We start from the raw sequence: 13,260 nt of genomic DNA, 5'->3' as shown, positions 1-13,260 counted from the left end.
CCAGTGAATAAAGAATGGATAAGATTGTAAAATACACTGTAAAATAAAAATTGGAGTTTGGAGTAAGCTACTGGCCTATTCATTTTATGGATAAGCCTATTTTTAGTTTGACGTAATCTGAAATCACTCTAAAATTATCAATGAAGGAATACGCCACTACGTTGCCTACTAATCAAATCAACTTGAAGTAGAACGATGAGTGCCTCCCCCCAAAATAGACATTTCACCTTATTCCTAGGTTAATTTCCAATTTCATCTAAACTTTTTATTGCATTATGTATCCTGACATTGCGAATGCTCTATTCGCCGTAATACTCTAAATCTCTTTCAACACTTCCTACTTACGAAAGAAACCATAAAGCTGCAGATAGAATACATGGAAACGCCTACAAAATTTGTAAAAGATAAGGTCTCTTGGCCCAGATGAAATTTCATTACTTAATTTTTAATGAACACTAAAAGCAGAGACGATTTTGCACAAAAGAAAAAGGACCTTTTTAAGAGTCTAATATAGTGTTTCAAACGGAGAGAGCTGCCCGAAAATGTGCTTGAAACAAAGAGTCGAAATTGAAAAATGTTTTAACAGGATAAGGCCTTTCATGTCTTTTGTTCGTAGTAATGACATAGTACTATGCCGTCTACATATACCGTTAAATCGGATGGACAACAAAATCAGAGCGAAACGGGGCAAAAGTGAATACGTTTTTCCAACATTTTCATTTTCGCGGACCCCAGGTCCCTTTTTACTTTTATTCCATGCTTTTTTCCTGATTCAGTATCTACTTCCAGGGTATGAATAGTCGGGACTCTTTTCAAATGCTCTTTGAAATACCTTGGAATTGTAAGTTCAATATAACCAAACAAATTCTAGTTCACATAGATACATCCCGCATGTATGGTAAAGATATTTGCGATCATGGATATTTTTAGTATGCGGCCGAGCTTTGTTCCATTTTTCCTTTGGTCCCTTCACTACGGTAACCACTTGAGAAAAATGCTTAATATAAATAAAACGTAATAATGATGGAGTGAGAAAGCATTTATTTCCAGCGACTCGTTTAGTGGATTTCCAGTTGCCAGAGGCAAAATTCATTTCAGTGATGGCGTAAGTACATCAGGCGGAGCAAAATTTCGGTGGACAATTTTTTCCTTTCTCTAGTGGAAAATCAATTTGGGTTTCACCCTGGATAGCATAAGTATCACATAAATTTCCTTTGCCTGTTTTTGAATACAATCATCTCGTCCTGCTTCATTTCAGCGCTGCCATATTCTATAGAAGCATTGGGGCTAAAGCTAACACACCTCGTACCATTTTTCCGCCGCTGCCTGGACAACGGAGCAGTTATCGACGCTCAAATAAATGGTTTTGGATAAATTTTCAAGTTAACTTTGGCCTGTGACGATAATCCATTATTTTTGAAAACGATGCCATTAATTTGGACAGTGTCCCTGAAGGGATCACTCCCTTAATAGTATACGCGCATTTTGTAGTGAAATTATTCGGAGTTGTCTTTTGTCGGCAGAGAGAAAAATGACTGGACAATTTTGGAAAATTGCTGTTAGATTCGCTGCTCTCTGATGACGACATTGATAATAGGAAAAGAATATTTAGTTAAGTGTTTTATCGCCTGTACCCTGATAAAAATGAAGGGGGCGTTTGATAGTGATAAATTTCGGTAATTAAATTTAATGAGTGGTCGAGAATTTGAATTTTATGTGCTCTGAATTGGGATCAAATAAATCCTGGTGGACATGTTCTATTTTTCCGTTATTGATTGTTTGCAGTAAAGATAAAGACAGTCCATTAGGCGAAGGTTGGACTTGGAGAAGAATGATGCCAAACTAGATACTTGTTGTAGATATATGTATCTTAAAAGGAAAATTTACTCATTCATACAACTGCACGAAGGTCTAATACAAGGCCTATTTCCTGCTAGCACACATCTTCAGATTTACTGAATGGTGCCTTAAATAAAACCAAACTCGAAATAAGAAATGAGTCTTGCTATCGAAGGGCTATTACTCTCAATTTGGAAGGTCTATTTATTGAATGTTTTAAACATTTGTTAATGGCACGAAGAAGAATATTATGCATTTGGCAAGGATATTTCTATACATTTTTTCATCACACAGACTTACATATATTTTCGAATGAAGGATTTTAATGATAAGCCATATGAGCTACAAAAGGATTAAAGATCTCACTCACTGTATCAGATTCAAACAACGTCGTAAATATAGTGCTGTAATGACATTGATAAATAGTAAGAAATAACGTTATTAATCATTTTTTTAAAGAGGAGAAAGAAACCACCAGTTTGGGTAGCCTGAACAGCGGCAAATGCAAAGAAATCTCGAAAATTCCACTAGTAGAGTCCATTAAACAAGTAGAGCAGCAGTTCGAGAAAATAAAAATCTTTTTAACAATGAAAATGCCTTCAAACATCCTGCAATGTTGAAAACAAGGGTTGGCATTCCTGACAACAGTGTTCGCGGAATCATTCAAATAAACCATGCCGAATTTGTCAAGAACTGCTAAACTAGTGGCGCAATACACGCTGCGCGTTTACTCATGGAGAAACACCGGATGAAGCGTCGCCCTCTTTGTATTGCATTTCTGGATCTGTAGAAAGCGTTTGACCGTGTGCTACACGAACTCATCTGGTATGCTCTACGACAACACTTAGTGCCAGAAGAACTCGTGCGCTGGGTTCAACTGCTCTACCATGATCAGAAAAATAAAGTTTGAAGTGTGGCGGGTGTATTAAAACCGCTTCGTGTCCCTGTAGGTGCAAGGATGCGCCCTCTCACCACTCCTCTTTGTTCTTGTTATGGACACTGTCACACGGGATTTGCAACGTCTAGCGCCCTATACACTGCTTTATGCAAATGTTGTTTTCCTAGTGTCTAATAGTAAAAATGATCTGGAGCAACTTGTCGAAAAAGTGTGATCGATATGGAGTTGCACCGATCATGGAAAAACTGTGGGAGAGACGTCTTCGATGGTTAGTTTAAGGAATCCTTGCCATTTTGTCCCTCTACCGTTCTAGCTCTATCAACACGGCTCCATCTGTCAGTTCTTTTCAGAATCTCTCTCTCTCAACGTTGTGTGGAGAGAGCTTCCATAAAAGAAGAAAGTGAATGGAGGAATGTTACATACCGAGCAATGCGGCAATTTGAAAAAAATCTGGGCACGCGCAGAGAGTTGTAACGAACTCCATCTCTCCTTGCACTCTACACCGGCTTCTTCAAAGCCTTTAATTCCGTTGACCTTTCCTTACCTGTCAAAAGACTCCGATCGTACATACGTCAACTCCTCTCTACTGGTTGCGATCGAACTTAAATGGTAGGTTATTTACAGTCTCCTTCAATAGTTCTGCCTCGACTCCTTTTATTCATTGAGAACTTCCTCTCCCACTTTCATTTATTGGCTACAACAGCAATTGTGGAGATGTTTCGTTGTAGCCTTCATTATGTCGACATCCCCAGTCAAGCTTCCAGAAGGCCTGGTTTCGTCCTTCGTAATGCTCGATAACGAGAATTCAATTGCCAAGATTGGTCTGAACATCGAAGTCGATGATACGCGACCGAGAGACCACCCAAAACAACGGTAGCTTGATACGCTGGATGGGGATTTGAGTCTCGAGATTGCATCTAGATCTGGCATTTGATGGAACCAAATGGCGAAACCGATCACGACGAGCCGACCCCTCTTGTGAACGGGACAATGGGTAAAGAAAAATAAGAAGTTGTTAACTTTACTTGGGTAGATATTTTGGGGTCTAGAGACCATAAGAACTTTCGCTACATTTTTTCAGAGTTTTCTCTAGGATCATTTCTGAAAATGACCCCTTAATTGAAGTTACCTCGTTCTAAACCTCCCCCACCGCACCACTCTGCAGCTGATGTCAGAAATGAGGAAACTAATAATCGAGAGCTTGTATCCCATATAGCTACATTCAACGAAAAATATTTCACACCGCCCTTTTGCTGGTATATATATAATTCTAATCTTCCCACAAAATGTTGTATTAGAATGTGTTACTATTTCTGGGAAAGGCGCGACAGTAAACCAGAAAACCTAAAAATGAGGATAACCTCGGTGACCGCTATGGACAAAAGGGGGATAGAAAAAAAAAAGCTAATTCTTTTTTGTAGGTAGATTCATAGGAGAGTAACAGATCCAAGATTGGCAATTTTTATATTATTTGTATTCTATATGAATTACCACCAAAATAGTGGACTGCCTAGGAGAGGCGCTGGTAGCAAGATTAACGCATGAAGTTGGACATCGGTAGTAAAACATCGGTAGTAAAGCGTTGCTGTAGAGCCGCTGAGAATTCTGATCGTAGTGACCCTTTGTACTCGACTCTTCCGTCTAACGAATATCTCCCGTTTTTGTATCGCGGAATTTTCGTTACTGGACGCAATGCTACCCACTGCAGTTAGAGTACATCAGCACGAAAAAACCGGATGTCTTATGCTCCTTTGATTGCGCTTCTTTATTGCTAGAAGGACATCTATGACCTCAGGCTTCCACTATATGGTGCCTAGGCTCCGAAATACCCTCCATACCGATAATACCGAAATAAAGTACATAATAGTTATATAATAACACCACTATAATTTTTAGTAATTGACTGCAAAACCCACCTTAAGTTTATTTTAGAAAAATTGAAGTAATGTAGGCTATAACGTAGGACATGATCCTACTAAATTTGGTAGAAATCGAACTTTTACTAACAAAGGAAACATTATTCTCCTACTCTATAGGCGGACAACCCCTATCACTTCTAACCTCCTTTCAAGACCTGGGTGTAATCTCCGATGAATGATAAACTTAGTTTTAATTAATTTGCTCGAAACAACAACGCATTTTCCTTGACATGTATACCTGTGAGAGTAGTGCGGACATTTTGGAATCCCCTTCGGGATCTAGATTCAATCTCTGATCCCGAAATCGGTACTGCAAAGCCCTACAGCTTAGATCATCTCTCCTTACGTTTAAGCGTAAGTTAAGTCACTCACCTGCTCCTCAGGACAGTATGCAACTAGAAATTTATTGTGTATTTTCCATTAAATAAATAAATAAGTAATTAGTGCATGCGTTAGTACTAAAAACAGGGACAACTGTAACCTCCTGTCCTTGTCCTTGTTAACACCGTGTTTAGAGAATGGCGTAGTGCATACCACCTGTAGGATTTTTTCTGGAAATAGGCAATACAATTATATAGAAAATGAATTCATGTTCAAATATTCTGTTGATACTTTACCTCCACAATGTTATAGTCTTAAATTAATCTGAAAAAATATGAAGAAGAAATAAGACGTACGAGTTGTAGCGTTTCTTATTTTCATATAAAAGGCGAAAAATTACCAACCACATTTGAAACTGTTAAGGACTATTAGAGATAATAGACATTTATCAAAAATGCAAAGGGAAACATTTTCAATTACTTAGAAAGTGGGTCATCCACAATTATGAATAACCTTTCTTCGTCCTTCATTATCCCCATTTTCTATTCTTCCGTCATTTTGCGTTTTTTCGGAAGAGAAGACACTGCTTGGATTTCTCATTCAAGTTCGGGCTCAATGCTCACGTTTTCCATAAAAACCCCGAAATTTTATCAAACAAAAGGAAACCAAAATATTTGTTTGAATCCCTCTCAAGAGCCTTAACTAAGTGCAAAAGCCGTTGAGTGGCCACAAGCTTGTCAAAAAACAACAGGATATACATTTTGCTGCCACTACCTTGACATGTTACCCAATTTTGTCGCAAACATAATTCAAAGGTTGTGGAATTTCGATTACGAATTGGCAGAGAAACGGACAAAGAAAGATGTTCAGTGACCGTCCGAATTCAATTAACATTCAATCAAGTGCGGAAAGTGGATTTCGCCACTCGGACATTCAAAAGGACTGTCAATGGAGCCGTTATGGGGGAAAGCAAAGAAGCTATAGCGTGCATTGGCTGAAGGACAGCTATATCGGAGTCGGGGATGAAAAAGGGAATTTCAGTGAGTTTTCAATGAAGGTAGCAATTAGCTCTACAGGTTGCACCACAATATATATAATTAAGTCGTCTGCTTTGATATTATTTTCCAATGGGCCTAAATTGCGCAATTCCTTCCCTCGCATTCAAACATTAGTTATGGTACAAAATTCTTTTGCTTAATCGGATGACAAAAAGAATGTTCTCTAGCTTTAAATATAAAATCTATTTCCTTATTTTCCACATGAAGAAACTTTTTGCCCTATTCTCCCTTTTATTAAAAACATTTCTTGTCATCATGGTGTCGGTTCCATTTTGACCTATTTCAGGTGGTTCTCTGAATTAAATTTTAAGGCACTTCCAAGAAATGGTCAAAGCAGGAAAGTGACCAATTGTTGCGCTGTAAAATATTTGAATATTTATATAGATTATGAACATAAATTCTCCATTTTCAAAATCACTTTATAATACGTCCTAAAGCCCTCTGCAAATATAATGATGAAACTTGAAAACCGGAATCCCAAATTTGAAAAGTACTGTTGTCTGCAAATTTTGAAGATTTTAGGTTGAAGTTTAGGTCGGTAAACTCGAAATGGTAGAGTGTGTGGTGTAAAAATTTTGGAAAAACATGTCAGTTTAAATTCGCTAAATAACAATCAGCAAAGACACTACTACTATTATTAACTTAATTTGAGCAAATATCGATGTGGAGAGTATTTTGACACTGGACACTTAAGCTACATGAATTTTTTTAGATTTTCTGATTGGGTAGTATATGAGAATTGGTCCGTTAAAAATATCGTCACTTTCCACCCCTACCACTCCCCGCGTTTCTAATAAATCTCAAAACTAACACCGGCTTCGAAAAGTACTAATCGAGACCTTTCATTTGATATCCAACATGACTATATTTTGTGAAAAAAAATGTTTACACCAACCTTTTGCATGTATGGGACCCCCTCCCTTAATCCCAACGTTGAAGGATATCACTCACTGCATGCCTGGACTTCCACAGTTCCCACCTTCTCACCAAATTTCGTGTCAATCGGTAAAGCTGTTTCTGAGAAAAGTGCGAGTGACAGACAGACAGAAAGACATTGAACCTAAAACTATTGCTCTCTAACGTGCAATTTGAAGCATTTGATTTTAGATGACTTGAATGTACGATTTATTATATTTTATCAGACATTATATTTCAAATAATTTCAAGCTAATCGACGACGTCAAAAGCACCATCAATCGATGCACGTAACCAAGCTTTCATTCAGCTTACTGCATTTATTTAGCCTCACTTCCTCGTTTTCGTTCCAACATTCGAAATTTTCATTTTGTTTTCCATATTAACGATAAAAATATTGAGAAAACTGTGCGAAAAAATCATTTTAAGGTTTTGCGTGAAACAAAACCTTATTAAATTCAATTCAATGTTTGTTTGTCCGTCTGTCTATCGGTCTGTCCATCACATAGATATAGTTGGATAGTTGGAATTATCAACACGAAATTTGGTAAGAAGGTGTCGTCTGTGAACCGCGCTCCCGGTATATGGGAAGGGGGAGGGAGCCTCTCGGAATATGGAAAAGGGGGAGAAAAGTCTCAATTTCTACTTTTCGAAAATGGTCTTATTTCTAAAATTGCGCTAAACACGGGGATTGGGGACTCAAAACGTGTACCCGAAAAGTGTAATAGGTCTCATTCCAAAAACTATTCAGTCGAAAAATCTGAAAAAATCAAATGTATAGGTGCATATACACAATATCTGCTCAAATAAAGTTGATACTGGTATATTACCATATTTTGAAGCTTTTCGGGAAAACCCCCCGTAAGTTAATCCTAGAAGTATAACAGGTAGCAGTATAGGCGATAATATAGGACATAATTCTGGGAAGTTTGAAGGCAATCCAATTATTATTAGCAAACCAGGTCAAAATTTTGCATTTGACGTAGATTTGTTGCTCTCTAAGGCATGCATGACGTCACCAAGATATATAGTGAGCTTATATTAATGGCGGGTTCCCTGGGGACATTTTATTTTTTTTTTCTTGGCTGCTTGAAGTTTTTGTAATCAGTATTAATTACTGTAGGCCAAGAAGACCATATTCAACAGATTTAACTCCTAGTACATTCTCTGAAATTTTATGGTGACGGAAAATCATTACACATCTTCTACAGCGATGGGTGTTCTGCGAGAAAATTCCACGCATAAGGCATTAGTGCATAGGGGGGATGCCGTGCGTTGTTACAAGCATATGGCTGCGAGTTGTTGTCAACACGTGGCAACATCTTTCATAACAATAGAAGCAAGCGAATTTTGAAGCTCTGCCAAATTAACATTTGGGCCACTCAAATGAAAAAAGCTTATCGGCAGAAAAGTACTGACTTATCCATAACTAAAATCTATTCTACCTATCAATATCTTGCCACTTTCATATAATGCATAGCTGTTTATGGCTTTCCATTCCAAAGGCAGAGCTTGCTTAAAGATTCATTTCAGATTAATGGTATTGGATCTTAGTGGAATCACTGAGCGAATGATGTTTCAAAATTTCTCTGTGCGAAGCTCACCAGACGGGCCAGACATTCAATCAAATCGACTATGTCCTCATCGGAAAAAGGGCAGCCTCGAATATACTGGACGCGATGAGGCTACGAGATATCCACTGTGATTCGGGCGATTTCCTGATTAGAGGGAAATACCGTGGTGGAATAGCCAAAAACAGCCACTACCAGAGGAGCTGAACTACTAAAAACAATGTGGAAAAGTTGAAAGACGACACGATCAAAGTGGCTGACATGTGGACGGTCAAGGCACATTCTGACGCACTAGCGCATGATGCTTCTGACGAAAGTAGTGACGAAATGTAGGGAAAAATTAAAGATGGTATCCAGAGTTCAGCTAAAAACACGCTTAGGCAAGTAGAACGGACGAACCGTGGTTCAATTCTATCTGCCTAAAGCGATTAACAAGAAAAACAAAGCTTACCGATTAGTAATCGAAAGATGTGCACCACCCTCAGGAAGCAAGTATCACGAACTAACGCGACACGTCAAGAACATCCGCAGACGCGAACAACGAAAGTTCAATAACAACGAAATTTTAACACCTGTGGACAACTTGAAGAAGAACGACGTTCGAGTAACACTTAGCACAGTGAAGCAAATGAGAATGGGTTTTAAACCGCACCCTCCGTAGAGATCAGTATTGCAATGTCATCAGCGATGCGACTCAAAACCAAGATGAAATCAGTATTTTCAAGATCTTTTGAACCCAACAATGACACACTTCCACTCCTTTGTCATTCTGGAGGACCAAGCGGAGAACAAGTGCACCCCCGATTTTGTACAAAGTTAAGGCAGCTTAGTTTAAATTAAAAACCCCCGGAATCGATGGCATTCCAACCGAGCTTTGAAAAGAAGGAGGAACAGACAGTATCATCGGGAATACCAAGGTGGCTTCAAATGCAGATGATCGACAACGGACCAGATATTCGCAGTTAAACAAGTGCTTAAAAAGCGCTGGTAATATGACATGACGTGCACCAACTATTCATTGACTTCTGCTAGGCGTACAATATTGTAAATTGTAATGCTCTGTACAGAATGATGATCGAGCTCAAAATCGTACCGAAGCTAGTCTGGCTAATGAAAGCCGCAACGAGGACCAGGTAAAAATCCAAAATGAACTGACATAAAGCTCTCCTTGTCGGGATTTAAGCAAGGGGATGGTCTTGGCTCCACCCTTTTTATCCTGGTGCTCGAATACGTCACCAGGAAGGTGGCCGCAGGTGACACCAGAGGTACGTCACTGGTGAAATCCGTGCGCAGACGACGTGATTATTCTTACCCGTTTATTAGTTGGTCCGAAGGAAATATTCGAGCAGTTCGAGTCAGCAGCGAGTGAAGTGGGGTCCAGGGTCAATAAATCCAAAACGATATAGTTCCAAACTCGAACTTGTCTGCTAGTATGCAGAGATCTGCAATAGACGAGTATAATTCCCAAGAGCTAGGAGCCCTACTCTCGAAGGAGGGGAAACTAAAAACACGAAATGCAAAGGCGGACTACTACTCCTTATAACACATTTTATGCAGTCCTCTCCATAACGAGATCGAGAAAAGTGAACAGATGCCATAAACTACGCAACTATAAGATAAAAATTCGTCCCGTGCTGCTGTGGAAGATGCGCTCATTATATGCGAGACTTGGACCGCGATGCAAATTTGAGAAAAATAGACCGATGTCTTCGATAGACAATTCCTTCAAAAGATTTTCAGAGCTGTGAAGGAATGAGATGCCGGCGGAATCAGATACAATCATCAATTGAATGAACTATTTGATGACCCGCCAGCATTGACACTAGTCAAAATCCGGAAATTTCAATGGGCTGGTCGCATCGAACGAATGCACGGGCGAAGGATTCCGAAATGAGTACTGAAAGGCAGAACTGATTATAGCTGACCAAAATGGAAGCCAAGCAAACATTGGAAGGACTCAGCGGACGCAGATTGCAGATGCGTTCTAAGGTTGTCTAACTGGAGACCGGGGTTTTTGGATAGAGAAGAGGATTGGAGTCGATGCATTCGGGAAGATAAGGTTTAATTTGGGCTGTAGCGTTATCGAAGGAGAAGAAAGTTTGGTGGAAGCAAACAATTGATCCATGTTTGCTCTTCTAGGAAGTGAGGAAGAAGTAAAAAGGTGCATCCAATGTCAATGTTTCGAATGCTTCCATTTCCTGCTGGGCTTGCATATAAGACCATATATATAGTATGTACGCATCAGTGTAAAGTAGGAGGTAGGAGCAGAACATTTATGTGTGCCTTTGATATCTATGTACATACGCATATCTTGAAGTTTCCCAAAATATTAAGGAATATTTTCAATTCTTGGTTCTTCACATGAGATGAATCCAAAATTTTTATACCCGAAGTGACGAACTTCCGCTATTCTGGCTGTCGTTCTCACTCATTTCCTGCCTTTTAACTTCGCTAAGGCATCAAAAAACTTGGACTCGAATTGACCACCTCTGCCTATAGTGATGGTTTCCGTTAACCCCAACCTCGCAATCCAACCGTTGAAAACTCAGTAGCCATCATACATGCGGTCACGTTTTTTAATGGGAGTGCCTCAGACCATCGGATAAATCTATCGATTGCAGTTAAGCAAAATCGGTATCTCTTGCATAATAGCACAGTGATTATATCGATCTGAACTTGTCGAAATCGAATTTTTGGAACGGAAATGTACTCCGGGGCATTTCTCTTGCAGCGATGCACTTTGCTCCTTTGGCACGGTAGGTAACATCGGACGCACAGCATGATGCCATTAGTGGAAAGCGATTATATCCCTTGTTGTGTGATCACTTGTATGTACTATACTATGAAAAGAATCGAGGACTTTCCTTCATAGAAATTTCAGAACGTGCGGTCAAGTTCATTCCAGAGTTAGGTCTCAAAAATGAGTTGGCTGGCGTCGAGTTGTTTCTGTTCTAGGTTAGACAGAGGTATGCCCTCGAGAACGCACTTGAACTCGTCATCTTCCTCTTGAAGCTTGGCTATTTCGGCAGGTGGTAGACATCGTGGTGACGTTAATTTGAGAAAAGGCATCCGCTAAAAAGTTTAACGTGACTATGGCGTGAACTATGTCCGTGCATATTTGGTCTATATAACCCAACTGCGTAGTAACGATGCTTTGACTGCTTTCTATCGAAAAGCAAACATGATAGCCTAACATTAGTCACTATCTGAATTGTTCACCGTTTGATTACATATATGACCAAAAACATGACGGCCGTGTAAATCGCGAGTAATTCGTAGTCACAAGCGCTATAACGGGCTTACCTTTTATTGAGGTGGTCCTGGTCTAAACTTGCACCAGTCGCAAATGTGATGGGTCTCGGCGTGAAATGCACAGAGTGTTTGCTACTAAGTGCGCTAGCCATACAACTTCTTTCATTAATAATAATAATAGTTGATGCGACAACCCATTATTACTACTTACTATTCACAATTGAGTCGACTACTATTGGATATCCCACTGCCCCGGGTGAGATTTAAACCGCGACCTTCCTTAAGACAGCCTAGTGTGATTTTTGCAAATCATTTGATTTCTGAGAGCGAGACCTGTTTTTAGTGCACACATCTTGAGTTCTCACTTTCTTGTTTTTCATCCAATATCAGAAATACGATTTTCGAAAAGAACTAGTCCAGCCCTTTCATTTGATACCCCACATATATTCTGTGAAAAAAAAAGTTACACCCCCTTTTCGCATGTATAGGAAGCCTCCTTCAAACTCAACACAAAATGAGACACAGACTACACCTACCACCAAATTTCGTGACAATCGCTCTAGCTGTCTTTGAGTAAATTGGATGACAGATGAAGATACTGACCGACATTTGATCGATTTTAATAAGATTTTGTTTTATACAAAACCTTAAAAATGTGAAAAATCTCACACACAACTCCTTATAAATACGCTCTCAGGGTTTAGCCTTGTCTGTGTTCATTGCATTTTAATAATTTGGTAGGTATTATTCCTCACAGCGATTTCAGAAGAGCCATCACAGTACAGTAGGCTGGGTAGAATACAATGTTACTAATGGTGCATTATATCGAAGAAGGTTGCAAGCATAAAAGTGCTGTGTACCACCACGTTCAGAAGTTTATAGTCCTTACTGACTGTAGAATGCAAATTTATGGTTATTATTATAATCTATTAAATGCCCCAAGTATGGATAATTTACACTTGACTCAACATCAGCAAACTTCTAAAGGATCATTGCAACTTACTCCAAAATCCCTAAGTTCAGCAGGGGGAGTTTTTCGGTGCATGCTTTGACTTTATTTTCTTGTCGGCAAATGTTCCATTAGTAGAGATATACTCGTTCTATATATCATATGACATACTCAATCCCTATCGAACTTCCATATTTCCATATACATATATATGCAAGTAGCTATTTAAGGTGGAATGTCATTATAAGGTGAGAATATGATGTAACGTACGTCACCTTTAACTATTTCTACATGCAGGTATCATCCTCAGTACATGCGCGATTTTTATCAGCCACCCCAATGCAAACACCCTTCATGTGAATCATTCCGCAATTTGTATTATCTGATAAACTGACTTCGACAGTGACGGGGAGGCACATCACACAACGAAACAGTGAGACCACCGCAAGTTCGACAGGTTGCGTAATTTGCTTATTTATATGCAAATAGGGTCGCACTCCCATGAGAACCTAACCACATTGAATATGAGTGAACTTTA

The 13,260-nt window shown here is 39.2% G+C and overlaps 1 protein-coding gene across 2 annotated transcripts in view; it reads left to right on the top strand.

The window, feature by feature from the left end:
* The window catches only part of LOC119653115, a 225,259-nt gene that overhangs the window by 161,777 nt on the left and 50,222 nt on the right, over positions 1–13,260 (top strand). The gene's annotated exons all lie outside the window — the stretch shown is intronic.

This window comes from Hermetia illucens, chromosome 3 (genome assembly GCF_905115235.1).
Source record: "Hermetia illucens chromosome 3, iHerIll2.2.curated.20191125, whole genome shotgun sequence".
Taxonomy (NCBI): domain Eukaryota; kingdom Metazoa; phylum Arthropoda; class Insecta; order Diptera; family Stratiomyidae; genus Hermetia; species Hermetia illucens.
Note: the sequence above shows the minus strand (reverse complement) of the source record. Positions and strands in the feature narration are given on the sequence as shown.